Genomic DNA, 9,305 nt, shown 5'->3' with positions numbered 1-9,305 from the left:
GTCGGACGCCAAGTTGGTGAAGCCTGTTCCTTCGGGTTCTAGCGCGTGCTAACATGGTCCACGTTGGGATAGATGTAAAAGGCTGCGGACCAAACGCTCCAGGCCGGCAGTCACGGAGAACTCTCAGCGGCAGGTTCTAAAATATATGAGGTGCTACAGCCGCCTCTCGAACGAAGGTGGAGGGGCTGCCAGCTCTGCTGTTTCTCCAGCCTTGCACCACTAGTGCAAGCTCAACCAATTTTTTTTATTGTTGAAGTCAGAGTCCCAGGCACTGGGGACATACTGTGATGCTTTTTGTGTTGGACGCGGCCTGATTTCTTTTACGCGTTGCTTCCCGTATGGAGTGGGCCGATCTGGCCGGAAGGTGAACATGCACGTTGCTGAATGTAAATGATTGGCAGCGTCGTGAATAAGCTGCGTGCAACGCCTTGGTGTACAGCTTTACCTGGCGTTGTAACTATCTACCTGGTTTAACGCTTTCTTGGCTGAGTTGGGGGCTTCAGGACACCGCAAAAATAACGGCATCCAGAAGCAAATGTTAATATTTTTCCAGATCGTTTATAGTTTTCTTAAGGTATACGAAACCACTTTTCGATTTTTATTTAGGTAGAAAAGCATGTTTTAGGCTTTTCGTCTTTCCCTGTTTTCTTCATTACTGTACAATAAAAATTGTTTCCCCACCTTATGTTGCTGTTGCAGCTGCTGGGAAATTTACCTGTGGCACTGAGATTCTGCTTGCACACGTGTTTCTATTTCTCGTTCATATGTTTGCAGAGCACCAACCACAGTCGCATCATTCCTGGTGTAAGGTATTTTTACCTCGCTATTCCCGGTTCCGTATTGAAACAAGGTAGTTGGCACGCGAACTCATTAATAAAATTTTGTTCTTTAATAATGCTCTGCTGCTTTTCTGTTATTGGTGTAAATACGGTTCTGTAAATTTCAACGCGAGTTCCAATTTTTGTAATTTGTGTATATATATATATATATATATATATATATATATATATATATATATATATATATATATATATATATATATATATATATATATATATATATATATATATATATATAATATATATATATATATATATATATATATATATATGCGTGTGCGTGCGTGTGTGTACAACACCACGAGTCGCAATGCTGTTACACTCGTGTGCACCTAAACTTTCCGCGCATGTAGGATGTATGTGTCTTATCCGCAGTACCGAAGCAGGGAGTTTAGGTTTCTTGTTCGGTTTCGCTGCATACACGTTTGCTCCTGGAGGCTACAGGCGGGTCCTCTTTTTAATTTTTTTTATCTTTTGCTGTAAGGGATCAATACACGAGTAGGCGATTTGACAGAAAGGTGTGGATGAGCTGACGTAACAGGAATGAGGTCGGGATGAACTTCAGTGAGAGCAAACTGAAATGGTTGAGTGGACCCGTTTTAGCTGTAGCTCTGCGTGCATTAGGATGTGTAGAGGGAAAAAAGTACGGATCTGGTCTATATAGCGCAAAGCGTTATGAACTTGAAACTGAGCAAAAAGTGCCTTCATGTTTCACTCATTTGCAATGCGTCAGTATAACATAGTGGTTTACAAACATACTGAGAGGCGCAAATGCACAACCCACAACAAAAAGACACTCACAGGCGGCGGAAATGCTAGCTTCGTGTAGGGAGTTACGGCTGCTTACTTTCTCATCGCAATGTTCAACTTCAGAACCCTGGCTGGAACCATTCAACTTCGCGGTTGCTATACAACTAGCTGGGGCTGTGCCCCCTTGTTTCTGCTCGCGAGTTTCCGAGCGCAAGGGCGCCTGCCTTCTCCGCTCCAGCTCGAACTCATACCTTCGCAACCGCTCTTCAGATTCGAGCTTCAGTTTTTGCATGCGCTCCTTAAATTCTCGCGCCCTTTCCTCCGCCTCGTGCGCTCTTTTCTCCTTTCGCTCCGCCGCCTCGCGCTCTGCTTTTCTCTCCCGCTCTTGAAACTCCAACTCCATCCGCCTAAGAATTACTGCCTCGGATTCCACTTGGGGAGATCCTCCTGCTGCCGAGCCTCTCTGAGGTGGCACCTCGTCTGTCTGACCATTTCTGTCTCCTTCCGCCATGTTCGTCTGCATGCTCCGCGTGACTACCATGCAACCCCAGACTCAGCCTACACCGCCACAACGAAGCGCAAGAAATCCCACTCACCCGTACCTCCGGTGGTCGGCTGCCGCGTCGTTGGCCACGTGCGCTGGTTGGCTCTGCCGCTCCACTCCGCGCGGAGCTCGGCTGCCACCGATGAAGGCGGGCTTGCGTCTGCTTGCTGCCCCTGGTTGTGGCCTGGTAGTTTCTTCTGCCAAATCCTGTCGATTGCGCCAGTAAAGATCGTTTCCCCGAAGTCCGGTGTCCATCAGGAACCCAATCGCCCAGGCTCCGGTTGATTTGGCAGGCGGCTGGCTGGGCGATGGTGTTGAAGTTCTTGGAGACGGCGGTCGAATTGATGAACTAGAGGCGTTGAGGTTGAATAAATGACACGAAGGGTTTATATGCAGCTATTTACAGTGGGAAAACTGGGTACATGAATAATAAAGGAAAAACTGCAAACTTCAGCTAGACGCTAGCTCCGAGTGCGCACAAATCACTCGAGCTCCTCAACTTCGTCTAACTCTCCTATTCTTGGAGCGTACACAAACCGCTCGAGAAACCACGGCCGAGGATCTGTCTCGCCGCAAGATCCGTCTAGTTTCCCGGTGCGGCGCTGCACCCTAAACCTCCGACGCGATCTTAACCACGACTAGGGGGCTCACAAATCATAACCTAGCGTTAACGGTCGAGACTCCTTGTCTCGCCGGGAACTGCCAGCTCAGCGCTCAGACAAGAACGATTTCCAACGGCCAAGTTCGGCCTTATATAACCTCGAGATGACTCTCTCTCGGGAACGCCCCTGTAGCGTTCGTACACGCGTATGGGAGTGCCCAAATTCACGTAGACAGCTGTCACTCAGCATGCCACGGAATATTCATTGAGGCGCCGCCACATTCGGGTCAACGGCACGCCCACAGACGAGCAGTTTCGTGCGACCCCGCGGGGTGAAAGCGAAAGACAGCGACCGTGCGTCATGCTGACCAGGGCGCGACAACAATAGAGACACGCCTGTAATCCCACCACCTCCGCGAGTCGGTCCGACGTTCCTGGAATTCGGCGGCGCCTTCGGCTTTCTCACTGAGGGATTATCCTTGAGGAATGTGGTAGGCCGGACAATCCGTCTCCCGTGCTCGCCGCGACGAATTAGCGGTGGTTGTAGCGCAGTGTCCGCAGTGCTACGTCGCCAGACAGAGCGGCGGGTTCTCACGCGCAGCACGGGCGCCCGGCTGCTAAACTCATAAGTGGACCTTACAGTGGGAGAACATACAGCCCACAGACAGCATGACCATTGGTGGTTGCTTTAAGTAGACGGAAGGGCAACATACGGGTTGGACGGGAAACCAGGTTTTAAATGGTCACTACGTTATCTTTTTCCCTAATTATCTGAACTAATTGCTTACGGTTATATTTAAAATACCACGCCTTTTACAGGGAAAAGCAGTGTTCTGAATGCTCCAGAATTGTATTTAGTTTTTAAATTGTATGTAGTACACGTTTTCGCACTTTGCTAATAATGTACTCTCCGAATCTGTTCGGGAACCGGTTAGGGTTATGATTTAGTCGAACCGGAGCTGCACCGGAACAAAATAAAATTCCCCTGACCCTGAAACGTAACCGAAAGGGTATTTTTTTGTTCGACCCACTGGGAAAACAAGATAAGATATTAGAGTACAAATGTAACTGAGAAGACTTTAATACTCAATGGGAATCAAACCCACGGCCTCTTGATCGCGGCCTCAGCGCACATCCCGAAGTACATATGCCCTATCGTTTTCTTTTTCTAAAGGTGGAACTATTGAATGCTTGTCTTTTTGGGCCTAGAAAACGTCGACAAGCCGACCCGAAGATCGATGAGCTATGTGTTCAAAGAATCTTTGCAAGTCATTCGCCCTGCAAATAGGCTTGTTAACATGCCCTATAAGACAAACTGGTTAGTGACGTCACAGCTGTCGTTGCGAGATTACAGCCCTTGCGCCAATTCGGATGTCGCTGATACACGACATACCCGCGCGCCCCCCCCCCAAGGTCCACCGAGCAAGCTCAGTCCCAGTTTCCCAGTTTACATTTCGCTCCAAGATAAACATATGCAGCCGAATAAATTACATGCGCACTAACTGGGATTGGCCAGTAGCGATCACTGTTGCACCAGACGCTCGCTAACAGTGAAGTGTCTATTGGCCCATCTCTGAAATTCGTAAATTCACCGTGAACTGTGAATTCGGCGGAAACTGTCCGACTGTCTCTAATTTTTGCTCATGTGCTTCGGGTTGACAAAGCGGTTGTGTGTGCTTTCTTCATTTTGACATTTTATGACGCTTACTGATGTCTAGTTCTAAATTTTGCGTAATTTCTCTGTACTCAAAGCGCATTATTCTTGGCCGACAATGAAAAACTTCACGAAATGCTGGGGACATTACATTGCAGGCCGGTCTTTCCAATCCTACAAGAGTAAGGCTTGTATTTCACTCCCTCTCTTTGTCATCCATTCCATTCTCTTGAATAGGCTGGGTAGACGTAACGTAACATAAACTGTTGGCGGGAACGTTTGCGTGACACATTGGCAACTTCAGCCTGTGTAGAAGTGACGTGATGGTACGTAAGAGCTTGAAAATGGCGCCTGCAGTCGCCGTGAAATTGGGCAAAACATTTTACCGACTTTCGGCGCCGTGAAATTCTTGGGAATTCACAGCAGGCGAACGTTCACACGACGCCCGATTTAAAACTGTTTTATAGTGAAATAAATAACATTTAAACTGTTCTAAGTCATTCGATAACGGAGCATAAAAATAACGCCCGTATTTTGTTTTTGTTTTTGAATGCAATAAAATATTTTTTGGCGTAACGGCAACATAATGCTACAAGCCTCACTATTACAAAGGACCCAGCACATGGCATTTGTCCACATTCCTCCTAGTAACGTGGCAGTCACATGATTGAATTCGAGATAAAATAACAATGAAATCGGGCTGTTTTAGTCATTACTGCGCTGATTGGGTTTGAGCTTGAGAAAAGAGTAAACCCGCGCTATCCGATGCTCCGCCATTATCAGGCGTAGTGTTCCACTGCCCTTACGGTATCACACAACGAAGGGTCACGGCCGTCTTTTTTTCCGTCATCACACCATGAAATTGTAACATAACTGCAAAGAATAGCGTGGCGGCGGTGGCGGCCAGGAAGGTGATAACACAACAAAGATTGCTTTGAATCAGAGAGCTCAACTATGTTACTAAAAGCGATTGAAAGATATAAAAAGATACGGCAAAACGCCGAGTGTGATCTTCTTCACCTTAACACCCACATGTCGCTCGCTTTTGAATCAACGTTACATGATCGCTTCGTGGTGTTGGCGTGAATTTTAACCTAAAGAAATGTGTTCCTGTTGCCAGCCCCAGCTGCCGTCTTATTTTTATAGTACATCCGAGGAGTTTTTATGTCTTTCATGTGCCACATTTTATAGCTTTGTTGTGATCTCTATCCTAGTGTCAAATCAGACTGCATCTCGTCATACCTATGCGGGCTATACGCCCCTGATTGCTTACTTTTTCCGTACGCAAAAAAACATGGCGAATTCACCATTAGTTTATGACAGGACCCAAGGACTGTAGGTCCTAGCCTTTTTGAAGTCAGTTTTGCAAGTGGAGCTGCTTTACCCGGCCGTACGGGGCCCAACGGAAACAAAAAACATGCAATAAGAAAGAAAAAACGCACCCCTTGGTGGGAATCAAATCTGGGTTCCTCCCGTTCTGAAACCGGCGTCTGTCCAATTTAGCTATCATCGCATTCCAGGCGCACAGCACTATTTCTTTTTGGTTATTCGTAGGGTTGGCTTTCTACTTCACGTGGGTGTTCGTTCACTTGCTCGCTCCTAAGTTGACTCGCTCACTGGTTTGTTCGCTCGCATACGCCTGACTGCCGCAAGTGAGCCGCTATGAGCCGCTCTTAATAACAGAGATATTTAAGCTTCAGCTTGGTCCGGTGGCCTGGCGTCGTCCCTGCGAGCGCTTGGGCTTACACTAGGTGAGGAGCTCGCAAAAAAAAAAAAACAAGAAGAAAACTATTTACCTACGTACGCTCCTCAAATAAAAGCACACGACAGCTCGTGCTACGGACGCCGCGTTCGCGAAGCCGGTTGCTGCGGATTCTAGCGCGTGCTAACATGGTCCAGGTTGGGATAGATATGGAAGGCTGCGGACCAAACGCTCCAGGCCGGCAGTCACAGAGAACTCTCAGCGGCAAGTTCGAGAATGTCGGTGAGGGGCAACAGCCGCCTCTCCGACGAAGGTGGAGGGGCCGCCAGCTTGCTGTTTCTCCAGCCTTGCACCACTAGTGCCAGCTCCACCAATTTTTTTATTGTTTAAGTCAGAGTCCCGAGCACTGCAGACATACGGTGATGCTTTTTATGTTGGACGCTGCCTGATATTGTTTACCAATTGCTTCTTCTTTCCTTCAGATCCCGTATGGAGTTGGCCGATCTGGCAGGAAGGTGAACATGCACGTTGCCGAATATAAATGATTGGCCGCTGCGTGCAACGCCTTGGTGTACAGCTTTACGTGGCGTTTAGCTATCTGCCTGGCGCAACGCCTTCTTTTCTGGGTTGGGGGCTTCAGGGCACCGCAAAAATAGCGGCATCTAGAAACGAATGTGAATATCTTCTCAAATCGCCTATAGCTTCTTCCCTGTAAACGAAACAACTTTGCAATATTTATTTAATGTAGAAAAGCATGTTACATGCTTTTCACTTTTCCCTGTTTTCTAAATTATAGAACAATAGAAAATCGTTCCCCCACGTTATGTTGCTGTTGCACCTGCTGTGAAATTTACCCATGATACGTCATTCTGCTTCCACACGTGTTTCCATTTCTTAATCATATACTTATAGAGCACCAAGCACAGTCGCATGCTTCCTGGTGTAAGGTATTTTACCTCGCTATTCCCGGTTCCGTATTTAAACAAGGTTGTTGGCAAGCGAACTCATTCATTAAATTTTGTTCTCTCATAATGCTATTCCGCTTTTCTGGTAGTGGTGTAAATACGGTTCCGTAAATGAAAACGCGGGTTCCAATTTTTACGCTATCAAGACATGAAACAAATAGTTCTAACTTCTCTGATGATCGGAAGTGCGTCAAAAGGGCATATAAGAAAATCAAAACATTTCGCCAAGGGAAATGAGGACCGCCGATTGTACTATATTACAGTTCTTACTGCAGCCACTCTTTACGCGTTCAGATATGTGGGTAGCAGTTTTAGAGAAGAATCGTCTCGGTTTCTGCAGCTAAAATTAGTTCGGCTTTTGTCACTACTTTGATGTTGTAATGAAGGTTTTGAACTTTATTTTTATAATTTTTATATATTTACTGGTACGCCTTTATGCATAGCTCGTTGAGGTGGTCGCCAAGCCGGTGGCAATGATGTACTCTGCAGCGTGCGCTCGCCAAGCAGGCCCGCGGTAGAGCTTGCCAATGCGGAATCATTGTCTTGTCAATGGGGCGTGGTTGCCCTCAGTACGACGGGGACCTGTTAACCGCTGCTTTTGTACAAAGCTCACCACAAGTGTCACGGGCCATGGCAGGTCACGAAGCGGAGGACCATTTCCGCTGCTCTCTCAAGGCGTTCTCCGCAACTCTCACGGGCAGGAACATACTGAGTGAGGAGGGGGGTGGGGCATATGGGGTTCAGACCGCCTCCACCCGAAATTTAGTCGCGGTGATCTGTACGGTGACTGAAGCAACCACTTGCGCCGAAAACAATTCTGGGATTTTGTCTAGAATCAAGAGACGTTCAACATACACACCTTGTCTTGTGAGTAAAGCTTAGCTGTACAACTAGAGTAGCTCTCGGAGAATAAGTGGGATAGTATAGGGTTAAGCGTAATTAGAAGGACAGGAGAAAGCCTCATGCAGCTCACTAGCGGGCATATTCCATACTACAGTGAACCCCAGAAAACGAAAGAACGCGGGGATTGATTTTTAATCTACAAAGAATTAGCAGGAAACGTAGAGGAGCTTCCTAACTTTAGCGAGACAGTTGCGGATGCTGTAATGAAGCTAAACAAGCCATTCAGATTAAGGTTAGTACACGCCTATGCGCCCGCAACCAGCTGCGATGATGAAGCGTAGATAGCTTCTATGGGGGTTTTCTAATCAGCATTGAACAAGGCCACAATGCAGTTCGTCATTCTGATGGGAGCTTTAACGTGAAGATGGGTAAGAAGCAAATTGGAGAAAGCTGAGAGGGAAAGTTCGGAAGTGACAATTGGAACAGTCGAGGAGATACACTGGTTTTATTCAACGAGGGAAGTAATTACACGTTGGTGAACACATTCTTCTACAAATGAAAGAACACAAAGTGGACATTGGAAATGTTGCGATGGTACAACAAAAATCAAAATTGACTTCATTTTCAGTGACAGCCCGACTATCGTACAAGAAATAGAGGGGCTACTTAAGGCTCGAAGAAGCAATTTTAGGATAATTAAATGCCAGCTCAGGCTGAATCTCAGAAGATAACAAAGAAAACTCGTGAAAACAAAGAAACCACTCATGGGGTGAGTCACAACCAGAACCCGGGAGTTCAAAAGGACTCTTCAAAAGAAATCCTCGCTTCTGAACAAACAGAACAAGGTCAGTGTAGACAGGCTAAATGACCACCTAACATCGGGAAACAGTGAATCAGAACCACCTGTTGGAGAGGTAGTGTCTAAGGAACAAACAGGGAAACTATAAGAACAAAGGAACTAAATGCCAAAGATAAGACTCTGAAATGTCAAGTACGGGGGATAGCGTTGTATGAGCCGAGCTCTCGAAACTGATCAACAGAAGTAAAAAAACGACATTCCTACACATGAGATGGCAGTGATGGAGAAAACGCTGCAAATAGGCAGAAGCTTGAAAGCAACTAAGCGAAAGGTAGTAATCGGCAAAAACAGGATGTGCGCACTGAGAGATGAGCAGGATAAGAAAACGCACGGCGTTGACGAGATAATAAACGTAGAAGAACGATTCGACACCAGACTTTATGCCAGCGACGATGGACCTCGGGAAACTACTGAGAATACAAACTCAAATTCCGGTGTCGCACTAGTAACTAAAGAGGAAGTTGGTAAGGCTGGTAGTGCATGGTGTGCAGTGTTATGACCTAAGATCTTCGCCCTTGCCCAGTCCCAGGCCTGTTCAGGTGGCTTCT

General features: G+C 46.7%; 1 protein-coding gene across 1 annotated transcript in view; it reads right to left on the bottom strand.

Annotated features, from left to right (window-relative positions):
• Positions 1-2,143: 2,143 nt before the first annotated feature.
• The window catches only part of LOC144147265 (sulfotransferase 1E1-like), a 55,126-nt gene continuing 47,964 nt past the window's right edge, over positions 2,144-9,305 (bottom strand). The window contains exon 2 of the transcript XR_013317876.1: positions 2,144-2,482. The gene's annotated coding sequence lies outside the window, so the exon portion shown is untranslated. The remainder of the gene's footprint in view (positions 2,483-9,305) is intronic.

The sequence above is a fragment of the Haemaphysalis longicornis genome, unplaced genomic scaffold (assembly GCF_048455015.1).
Source record: "Haemaphysalis longicornis isolate Haplotype H1 unplaced genomic scaffold, Haemaphysalis longicornis Haplotype H1 scaffold_7, whole genome shotgun sequence".
Taxonomy (NCBI): domain Eukaryota; kingdom Metazoa; phylum Arthropoda; class Arachnida; order Ixodida; family Ixodidae; genus Haemaphysalis; species Haemaphysalis longicornis.
Note: the sequence above shows the minus strand (reverse complement) of the source record. Positions and strands in the feature narration are given on the sequence as shown.